Consider the following 11277-nt stretch of genomic DNA (forward strand, 5'->3'; position numbering starts at 1 on the left):
AAGGTTACATTCGATTCCTACCAGTGGGGAGGAGCTGGGGGAGGGATCCCAGCAGATGAGGAATGAAAAGATGGTACCCACAAACTGTTTTCATCTCACTGAAGACAAGAGCAAAAGGGAGCCACGGTGACTGACATGTCACAGCCGATCTCATTGCATCCTCACAGCTTCGAGTTAGTATTATTTGTCCTGAACCCCCAACACACAGGCAAGGGGGTTCAGGGAAGCTGAGTGACATATCAAAGGCCACAAGGTAAATGCGGGAGTCACCCCCTTACCTGAGGAGCATGCATCTCATGATCGCCTGGAATTTCACATAGGACCAAACCCCACAACATAGTAAGGCTGGTCTATAGTCCAATAGTGCAATATTTAACACACTAAAGGCCTGGGTTTGATCCCAGCACCATAGGGAAACATAAGTATTGCTTACAAGGCCATATTTTGAGGCAAGGAGAGGGTTCCATGAGTAAAAGCACTCACCTCATGAGCCTGACAGCCTGGGTTCAGTTCCCTGGAATCCACAATGGCAGGAGAGGACTGACCTCCATATATGGGCCACCACCTGTGCACGCTTGTACACACACAGTATTTGTCCACACACAACAGTAAATACGTAAAAACACAATACATTATTTTTATCCATACATACCAGTGATAATGCGTAATTTACAAGTAACAAGAGATTACAAATAATTAATAGCACTAGTAAGTGGGGCTGGAGAGATGGGTCAGTGTAAAAGGACTTACCGCTCTTCCCTAGGACCTGGGCTCTGCTCCCATTACCTATGTGGGGGCTCACAACCCTCTGTTAACTCAAATCCTAGATGATCTGACACACTCTTCCGGCCTCTATGGGTACTACACACAATCCCCATGTGTGGGCAAATCCATCCACACACATACAAATAAATATTTTCTTAAATGATGATGGTAATTGTGGTGGTTTGAATGAGAACGGCCCCCACAGGCTCAGATATTTGAATGTTTGGTCCTCTGTTGGTGGAACTGTTTGGGAAGGATTAGGAAGTGTGGCCTTGTTGGAGGGGGCGTGGCCTTGTTGGAGGAGGCGTGGCCTTGTTGGAGGAGGTGTGTCTCTTGAGGACGGGCTTTCAGGTCTCAAAAAATCATGTCATTCCCAGTTAGCTTGCTCTCTGCCTCCTGTTTGTAGGTCAGTGTAAACTCTCAGCTCTTTCTCTACTCCCAGGACTATTGATGAAATGAGTAACTGACAACTATTTCATATTTTTCCACAGTCTCTGGGACTCTGTTCATCTTTTTTGGTCATTATTCTCTGTGTTGTTCAGACTGGATAATTCTTCTAGATCCCTACAGACCTTTATGTTAATAGACACCATTGGCTCATCTCTGTTCTGCTAATAAAACGGTCCTGTCATTTTGTTGTATTTTTCACTTCTATAATATCATTTTAGTAGTTATTTCTTGAGACTGTCATCTTGTGTTTCATTCCAAGAGTGTTCGTGATTATTTCTTTGAGTGTGGTCATAATAGCTGCTTTTAAAACGTTGATCAACACCTGCGTTATATCGGAGTTAGTATCTACCTATCTATGTCTGTCTGTCTGTCTGTCTGTCTACTGTCTTTTCATTGTGAATTGAGTGTTTTTAGTATTCTTCATTCTGCTCTTCACATCCTAAGGTTAGATTGTATCCTACATGTTTAAATTATTTTTTGTATGTCCTAGTTTTTAAATCTATTGATGAGATAAACACTCTGGCAAAAACAAAACAAACAACAACAACAACAAAACCTTAGTGAGAAAAAAGGCTTATTTCATCTTTTTTTTTTTTTGGCTTATTTCATCTTAACAGCTTATCATTCATCATCAAGAGAACTTCAGGCAGGAAGCCGGAAGCAGAAGCTGAAGCTGAGGCCATGGAGCCCCCTGCCCAGGGTGGCACCACCCGCAGTGGGCTGGGCCCTGCCACATCGATCATTAATCAAGAAAATGCCCCCAGACAGCGGCATTCCTCAGCTGAGGCCCCTTCTTCTTAAGTGACTCTAGTTAACATTGGCTAAAACTTACCAGCTCGTGGGTCTTGTTTACATGCAAAGAAACCGCAGACATACTGAGGGGGAGTGTGATTCCGACAGTTGACCTCCGCCAGGGCTTGGCTACAGGTTCCAACCAGTTTTCTGCAAAAGTCGGGTTCAAGTTTTCAAAGCCCTTTGCTCTGCTATTTAAATAGATTGCAAACGCACAACACAAGCCAACGGTCACACCTACAGGATGGCCCACAATCCAGACCTCAGACTAGAAAACCAACTCGCATAAACAACACAACCGCCCTCCCCCACCCCCCCACCCCCGCACCCCCTACCCTCACCTGCACCACATTGCCCTTGGAGGCTTGTCTCACCTGGGCCGGAAGCTCCTGAGCATGGCCAGGGTAGTCCTTGAGGGGAGAGGGTTGGGAGCTGGCGGTGCCAAGGTGGGTAGAGGAGTGCACCAGGAAGATCTGCTCCTTGTCATCTGCTATCTGGATGTGGGCTGTTCGTAGCTTGTGCTAGCCGTGGCCTCCTGCAGCCCCACTCAAGCCCCTCCTTATAATCTGTGTCACGGTTAGGTGTGGAAGAAACGCAATGTCAAGCTCACCCAGTCCAGGTTGTGAGAAATTCTGACACAAAGATATATGCTCTGAAGTTCAGACAGCTCCCCTGGCAGGGACACAGCCTCATCCTCCCCGGAAGATGTCCTCTTTTCACCCTAGGGCTTCCGGTCTGAGACCAGCCATAGCCCAGGGCGGCCCAGGCTCCTCCCACTGCCTTGGCTGAAACAGGAGGGGGGGTGCCCTCTACAGGTGCAGCGCCTTCCTTGACAGCCTCCTCCTCGCTCACTCTTAAAAGCTCAATTGAGGTCTAAGTGGTAGTAAGAAGTAAGCCCCGGGGTTGAAATCCAGATGTCTAGCCGTCCAAGCTAAACTCCTCCCAAAGGAGTGACATTCTGCAACATGGCCAGAGCTCCACAGTACCGATGCAGCTGTGCCCTAAAAGATCCCTGTCCCCAGGCACCCAGCCCAGCGCAGGCTTTGCAGGATGTGCCACTAATGCTTGAGACCGTGCAGCTAGGTCTGCAGCGCCCTCCGCCTCTCCCGCATGGCTGGGTCCTGAATACGGACTGACCGCACCCAGGTCGCTGCTTGGCTCCTTAGTCGGGGAAATGTGAGGAGTGGGGCCTGGGTGGAAGCGAACCCCCACCTTTACCATCTCAGGGAAGGAAGATTCTCTCTTGCCCCCTCTTCATTGGTCAGGAAACCGGAAAATCTGGATTTAGACCACTCGGAGACAGACCCCCGAATCCTCCACACCACGGTCCTCTTGCCTCTTTTTCCCTCAACACAGACAGGGAAGCTACAGTCTGAACACATACGGGTTTTGCTCAGCAGGACAGCTGGTCCCAGCACAGGACTACAGCTGTGTTTAACCTCAGTGGTCTTTCCCTCCCATGGCTTCGAGAACAGTGAAACCGGATCCCCAGATTGCTTGCTGTCCAAAGGTGGCGGCCACTGGTGAGGCATAGGGCGGGCACTTGCCTGCAGAGGTCAGCCTTTTCGGGTTGTACTGCATTAAGGGAGGCCCATTCTGACACCCCACAGCAAATGATGTGCCCACCCTAGCACTAGAAGAAATAAAGGTCCCCCTCAGGGAGCCACTGTTTGTCACAGTGAGGGACTTGGCTTCAGGGGGCCCTGGGTCCTGCTGGGATGACAGCTGGACAAGTGGGTCTAGCCTTCAGCCTTATCCGCTAGACACAGGAGCTGGACACACAGAGGCTCCAACCACCTTCCCAGCAACCGTAGGTGCTAGTCGGAGCTGACACTGCCCCAAGCCAGGCTTGTGAGAGCAGGCTGAACCAAGGAGGCTGTGAAAAGTCCCGGCTCAGGGCTGGGGAAGATAGGACAGCTGGCAAGGAAGGGGCTTGCTGCCAAGCATGATGTCCTGAGTTCAAAGCCTTAGGCCTGACTTAAAAGCCAGACGTGGTGAGGCACACCCCAGGGCTGCTGAGGCCCGGGACTTAGGCCAGCCAGTCTGGCACAACTGGTAAGTTTCCTGCTTAGTGAGAGATCCTGTCTCAAAAAATAAGGTGAAGGGGCTGGAGACGTGCCTCACCTTGCTGCTCTTGCAGTGGACCTGGGTCAGTTCCAGCACCCACGTGGCAGCTGACAACTGTCTGTCACTCCAGTTCCTGAAGGTCTGATGCCTTCTGCCTGCTGTGGCTGCTACAGACATGTGTCAGACATGCATGCAGGCAAAACACCCAAACACTTAACAACAAAGATAACTAAATTATTGTTCGCTTTGTTTTGAAACAGGATTTCTCTGTGTGGTTTTGGCTGTCCTGGACTCACTTTATAGACCAGGCTGGCCTCGAACTCACAGCAATCTGCCTGCCTCTGCCTCCCAGAGTGCTGGAATTACAGGTGAGCACCACCACACCCAGCTAAACTAGTTTTTTCAAAAAGCGAATGTGCTGGCAAGATGGCTCAGAGGGTAAAGATGCTTGATGCCAGACAGTCTAAGTTTAATCCCTGGTATCCACTTGGTGGAGGGAGGGAACAGCTCTCACAAGCTTTCTTCTGATGTCCACACATCTGAGCCCAGAGAGAAGGGGAAGAGGAGGAGGAGGCTGGGGGAGGGGCAGGCAAGAGGAGGAAGAGACAATGCCCAGCTGGCTACGAGGAACATAACCGACCAACAACTGTCACCTGCGCACCGTGGTAGAGTCCCCCAGCTTGCTGCAGCCAGTCAGTGTCGGCCCTTTAAGGTCGGGTGGGTCCTCCCAGCCTCCCCCACACCCCCCACGCATGTGTTCCCCGAGAAATCTCTGTTACCTGACTTGGCATCTGCTCCTCAGAGAACTAGGACTCAACACAGGTCCTTGCCCTGAAGGCTGCCCTGTCACGAGACATGCCTGGGCTTCTGAGGTTGCGGGACGCTCATTGCCACAAAGTCACCGAGCTGACACACTGAGCAGCGGGCGCGCCCACTTCATCACATCCAGGAGCTACTGCTGCCAGGAACTGGGTGCAGGTTCTGTTTTCTTCAGCCCCTGGAGCTCCCCCTACCCCCACCCCCAACCCCATTCCAGAAACCATGGGGCAGCCCCTCTTCCTCAGGCCGAGGTGGGCTGCAGCTGAGCTGAGGCAGCCGGAAGTCAAATAGAGAGCTACAGTCATCTCTTCATTGAATTCTGAATTTCACTGTCCAAGAATTCACCTAGCACCTCCTATGTGAGAGGCACCGTGACAGCGTGTGTTCTATAAATGACACAGGCTTCTGAGACTATTGGGAAGTAGAGACTCCGTTTGAGTATTCACTCTCAAGGCTGTGTGATCTTGAACAAGTTACTAAGCCTCTCTGAGCCCATGTTTCCCCTCTGTAGTCTGTCCTTGATGCAGATACTTGGGTTCAGCCCTTCATTCCCGGCAGCTAAATACCAGCTTGCCCCAGGCTGCTCAGTAGGCGGAGTTTGCTGGCCCCAGGTATCTGCCTGCTGAGGGGGAGACTAGTGATGGTCTAGCCTAGGTTCCTGAGGGCTGCGCCCCTTCCGCGTCAGCAGTTCAGAAGAGTTGCTGGAGTCAGCCTGTTAGGGGGCAGCCTGGGGACTAGTGGGAAGTGCTGCGTTCTTGAAGGACCTAGGTTTGGAGCTGCGTCTAATACAAAGGGGCATAGGCAGGGCATCTTCAGGCCAGGTTCCCCAGGCCAGGGAGGGGGCAGGGAAGCGGGGGGGGGGGGGGGTAGGTCAGAGGACCGGTCAGCTCAGACCTAGGTGGGAAAGCCCAGGAAGCCTTTCCAGAGGAGGCGCTGCGGGGATTGACGCAGGAAACAGAGGATGCTGGAAGACAAAATGAACAGTGGCAGAGGTAGGAAGAAAGGCGAGCAACTTAAGTAAGAAAGAAGGAGCGAGAACCAACACAGACATTTAAGCATGTCAGGTCAGAATTCAGCAGAGGCACCGTGTCTAGATTTTGAGCAGGACAGTGCTATACAAGTGTATTCTCGAGGCAGACAACTCTGGCGGCCAGGTAAAGGGGGCTGAGGGGTGGAGGGAGCAGTTTTTTTGGGTTTGGTTGGTTTTTTTCTTTTTTTCTTTTTTTGTTTTTTGTTTTTTAAACCTGGATGACCCAGGCCAGACCCTCATAGGCTTTACCAGGTTTGCTTTTGTTTTAAATATCTCTCACCTATCTGTCCATGTTTACAGAAGTAACAGAGAGTTGGGGAAACTGTGTACTTCTTGTGTCTGTCACATACCACCCCCCCACCCCGCAGTGCACGGACACACCCACACACAGGTGGAACAAGGAAGGAGCAACACCTTGGATGCATGCCCAATGTTGACCACCAGAGGGCGCCGCCACCATCCACCAATGAGCTCTTAAAGAACCCGCCCAAGTAAATACGGCCAAGCAACTTAGAAAAACCTACCTGCCTTGTTTGACGTGGTAGGAAATTGAGACTCAGAAGGAGAGAGATGAGCAAAGCGAGAACGGAAGGAGTGGCCACTTCAACAGTTGGATACAAGCGGTGCCGTTTGAAAATAGATACATCAGTTGGATACAAGCGGTGTCGTTTGAAAATAGATACATCAAGTCCAATAAGGAGGCACCTGCCCCCAGGCAGGCACACACTTGTGTGTTGAGACTATCTGTTCTTGTTTACTGTTGCCATGGCCCAACACTAATCAAAAGCAACTTGCAGGGAGAAAGGGATTTATTGGGCTTACAGGTTACAGTTCATCACTGAAGGAAGTCAGGGCAGGAACTCAAGCCAGGAACGTGGAGGCAAGTGCTGAAGCAGAGACCATGAGGGACACTGCTTACTAGCGTTCTACAGCAGGCTGGGCCCACCCGCCTAGGGATGCTACCACCCATAGTGGGCCTGGCCCTCCTACATCAATTATCAAGCAAGAAAATGCCCCACAGACATGCCCACAAGCCAATCTGGGTTTTTTGGGGGGTTTGGTTTGGGTTTTTGTTTTTTTCGAGACAGGGTTTCTCTGTGTAGCCTTGGCTGTCCTGGACTCACTATGTAGACCAGGCTGGCCTCGAACTCACAGAGATCCACCTGCCTCTGCCTCCCAAGTGCTGGGATTAAAGGCGTGCATACCACGCCTGACCCACACAAGCCAACCTAATGGTGGCCATTATGGAATTTAGGATCCTTCTCAGGCGTGTCAAGAGGATGACCAGTGTGGGCCATCACACCCCTGCCTAGGCAAGGATCATCCTGTCACCTGTCAGGTCCCTGCATTCCCACTAGAGGAATGCTCTTAGTTCGTGCCACATCCCATCAGCCTCTCTGTAAACAGACATACCAAATAGGTTATAAGGCCTTGGTTGGTCCTGGGCTCCAGGTGTTCTGACCCCAACACCACAGGAACCCACTGCTGACTTGGGCATGGTTCACCTCCTCCCTAGAGCCCTGTGTTCCTGGGAAGGCTAGTGCCACCCTGACTCAGCTTCCGAACTCCGACTCTCTCACTCGCTCGCCACCATCCGTTAGACCCACTGGCCAACCTTGCACTTTTTTTGTGTGATTCAGGCGAGTTCCTATCCCAGTGTCTTTCAGGGCAGCCACCTTCTCGTTGCCCACGCCTTCACCGGTGCCCAACATTCTTAGCGCCAGAGCCAGGGCCAGAACAGGGAGCTCTGAAGACTAACCCTGGTCAGGCACCAGCTCTTGTGGTGGGGGGAGGGGTGTCCCTCTACTCCCTACTCTGTCCCTTGAGACTAATGGCCTGGCCATGCGCACATCTTGAGTCTGCGGAGCTATTCCTAATGGGCCTTTGGGAAGAGCTCTTCCTACTGTCTTTGTGAGGTGCTTCCAGGGCCAGAAATGAAGACCTGCAGCTGCTGTGAGTTGCCCAGAAGGCTGGTCTCGCCCCCGAGAGGGATAATTTGCATTTTCTTTGGGGCTTGGAAAGCCTTTCAGATGGGCCGAGGAGATGGCTGACCTTCCCATAAGTGATATGGCTTGCACACGGACACACATGTACAAGATAAATAAATAAAATGTGGCTTTTTTTTTTTAAGAAAAACTCTAGGGTCAGGCCTGGTGGCATATGCCTTTAATGCCAGCACTCAGAAGACAGGCTGGCAGGTCTCGGAGTTTGAGTCCAGCCTGGTCTACATAGTAAGTACCATTGAGAACCAAAAAGGTGGGAAAAAGAAAAATTTCAAAAGAAAGAAAGCCTTTCAGATACCATAGACTGGCCTAACTGTTTTCTGTTTTATTTTTGTTTTCTTGTTTGTTTGTTTTTAAGGCAGAGTGTCACTGTGCAGCCCTGGCTATCCTGGAAGCCGCCTGGCTCAGGGAATGTTAATTAGCAGCAGGTACAAAGAAGAAGCTGGGGTCCCCTGACTCAGGCTAGCCCAGCAGCTCTTTCTCTCTGAAGAAGCACAAATCATGGTGCCTCATAAGTTGGGGGGGGGGCCTTTCTAAAAAGCCCCCTGAACTCAGCTGCTGGCTTTCCAGTCAGTCCCTTTGCAAAGCCATGGAGAAGAGGCTACAGCATCTGAATTTGAGAAACTTGGAGGTGAACAGAGCTGAGACTGGTCTACTCAAAGGTCCAGGAGGCCATCTTGCTGGTCAGCTGGGCCTTGCATGGGCAGGGGCTACCTTCCTGAAGGAGTGTCCTCACTTCTGGACCCGTGGTTCCCCAACCTTCCTGATGCTACAACCCTTTAATACAGTCCCTCATGCTGTGGTGACCCCCCCAACCATAAAATTATATTTCATTGCTACTTCATAACTGTGATTTCCCTACTGTTATGAATTATAATGTAAATATCTGTGTTTTAGGATGGTGTTAGGCGACCCTGTGAAGGGGTCAGTCAACCCACAAATGGGGGTCACAACCCACAAGTTGAGAGCCGCTGTCCGGGCACCTCTTCTTCATCCTTTTTCCTTTGGCCAAGCACGCAGACTTTTGGGAGAGCACATGGGTGGTTAACAGAGCCCTGAACAGGAGTCCAGAGCCTCAGACCTGGTTGCCACCTATGCTGTCAAGTGCCTTTCCAGGCCTTGGTGACTCATAGACAGGGGGAAAATAATTGCTGCCACAGTAGCCACATGCAAACCACACCCAACATTCGCTGTCACAGAGAATATAGCCAGACCCCTCTCCATACTTGCCCTTACAAGGAACCTATAAAGGGCACGCTATCTGTTGTGGCCCCTAATTTAGGGGAGGAAGCAGGCACGGAGGAGCTGCGTGGGAGAGCGAAGACATGACAGTCATTTCATTTCTCAAGTATTAACTTCATGGTGCTCGACGCATGGAGCTTTCGAGGGATGGCTCAGAGGGAAAGAGTGCTTACTGCACAAGCAGGAGGACCCAAGTTCAAATCCCCAGCATATTAAAAACCTAGGTGTGGCCTCGCGGCCACCTGTGACCCCAGTGTCCAAGGGGGCAGAGACCCACAGATCCCTGGGGGCTTGCTGGTTCCAGGCTCAGTAAGAGGTAATGTCTCAAGGCAGAGAATGACAAGGCAGGACAGCTAGTGTTCTCCTCCGGACTCCACAAGTGCACTTGGATGTACAAGCATACACACACACACACACATAGACACAGACACAACAGACACACACAGACAGACATAGACACACACAGACACACACACACACAAATCTAGGTGTGGCCATGCAGAGCTGTAATCTCAGCACTTAGGAGGCCGAGGCGAAGCATGGAAAGTTTAGGTCAGGTTGAGGTACACAGCAAGACTCTGCCTCAAAGAAGAGGGATCTGCAAAAAAGACCCTAAATACATTAACGGACAACTCACAGAAAAAGACATGCAAATGGCCCTCAGCCCTCTGAAAAGCTCCCTAACAAGGCACAAATAAAAGAAATGCAAATTCAAACTGTTCCAAGATACCATTTCTCTCCTATCAGATTGGCATAAATCCAAAAGTTTGGCAACTCTCCCTGCTGGGAAGGTTTCGGAGAAGCGGGCACTCTCACAGGGGCTGATGGGAATGCAGAAATGGTTCTACCCCGGGGGGTGGGGCACTGGGGGCTTGGGGGATAGGGCAAGGGGGTGGTCAGAGCTGCTTTTTTCCTTGCCATGCTGGAGACTGAACACATGACCTCAGGCGTGCTACCCAAGCCCTCTACCGTGGACCCTGTCCCTAGCTGAATGCCTGGGGAGTCTCATGGGTAGGAACCCATGACTAGGGATGACCAGGGCTACACAGAGAAACCTTGTCTTGGAAAAAAAAAATTAAAACTCGTAAATAAAGTCATAGAAGTCTAAAGCAAACTGCTACTAGCCGGTCTATGCATTGAGTCAGCTAACCACTGTGGGAGGAGCCACTCCAGACTTGAATTCACAGAACAAGCTATAATGTCCTCTCGTTGCCTTTTTTTTTAGAATATGGTGTGGCTGGGGAGATGGCTCAATGGATAAGCATTTGCCTTGAAAGGGCGAGGACCTGAGATTGGATACCTGGGACCCACATAAAAAGCCAGGCGTGGCTTGCTTCTATAATCACAGCTCTGGGGAGATGGGAGGCAGAGCTAGAACGGTCTCTGGAAGGTCATTGGTCAGTCATCCTGAAGTACTTGGCAACTAGGCCAATGAGAGACTCTGTCTCAAACAATAGGTGGAAGATACTGAGGACTAACCAGCAAGGTTGCCCTCTGACCTCCACACGTGTGTGCTTTTCGTGTGCATGCGTGCACGTGCCCCCCCCCCCACACACACACAGAGGCACCCTTGAGACAATCAGGAAACTATGGACACTGCTTAGGTATTTAAAGCTATTATTAAAATGTGATCATGGTGTCATGGTGTAACTTTAATTAAATAACAAAGGTATTGTGGCTTTTAAATTTTATGTACACTGATATTTTAACTGCATTGTATGTCGGTGTGAGGGTGTCATATCCCACAGAACAGCAGTTAAAGACAGTTGTGAACTGCCGTGTGGGTGCTGGGAATTGAACTTGGGTCCTCTGGAAGAGCAGCTAGTATTCTTAACATCAGAGAAGCACCCAGGTGCCAAAGCTGAGCGATTGACCTGCACTCAAATCCTGCCCATGCCCACTACTTGCTGGGGGAGCTCAGTCGGCTTTCTTTCCGTCTCTGTGCTTCTGTTTCTCCACATCTGATCCCTGGAGGTCCACGTGAGTGATGGGGTAAGAGGCTGGTGTGACCCTGCTCGGCTGTGCCCCTCAGCTCCTCCCAGGGTGAGTCTGAGAGGGGGGCAGGTAGGAAGGTCACCAGACTAGTCTGGCTCCCTCCTCCTGTGACAG

General features: G+C 50.9%; 1 long non-coding RNA gene across 3 annotated transcripts in view; it reads right to left on the reverse strand.

The window, feature by feature from the left end:
- The window catches only part of LOC311598657, a 46720-nt gene extending 44151 nt beyond the window's left edge, over positions 1-2569 (reverse strand). For 2 of the 3 annotated variants that reach the window (XR_014779617.1, XR_014779618.1), the window contains exons 1-2: positions 2382-2569; positions 2048-2157 (exon numbers count right to left, since the gene is read on the reverse strand). This is a non-coding gene — a long non-coding RNA (uncharacterized lncRNA). Of the gene's footprint in view, positions 1-511; positions 575-2047; positions 2158-2381 lie in introns of those variants that run through there. The other variant, XR_014779619.1, reaches the window with a different exon arrangement.
- Between the last annotated feature and the right edge of the window lie 8708 nt (positions 2570-11277).

This window comes from Acomys minous (genome assembly GCF_964271855.1).
Source record: "Acomys minous genome assembly, chromosome: 5".
In the NCBI taxonomy this organism is placed as follows: Eukaryota; Metazoa; Chordata; class Mammalia; order Rodentia; family Muridae; genus Acomys; species Acomys minous.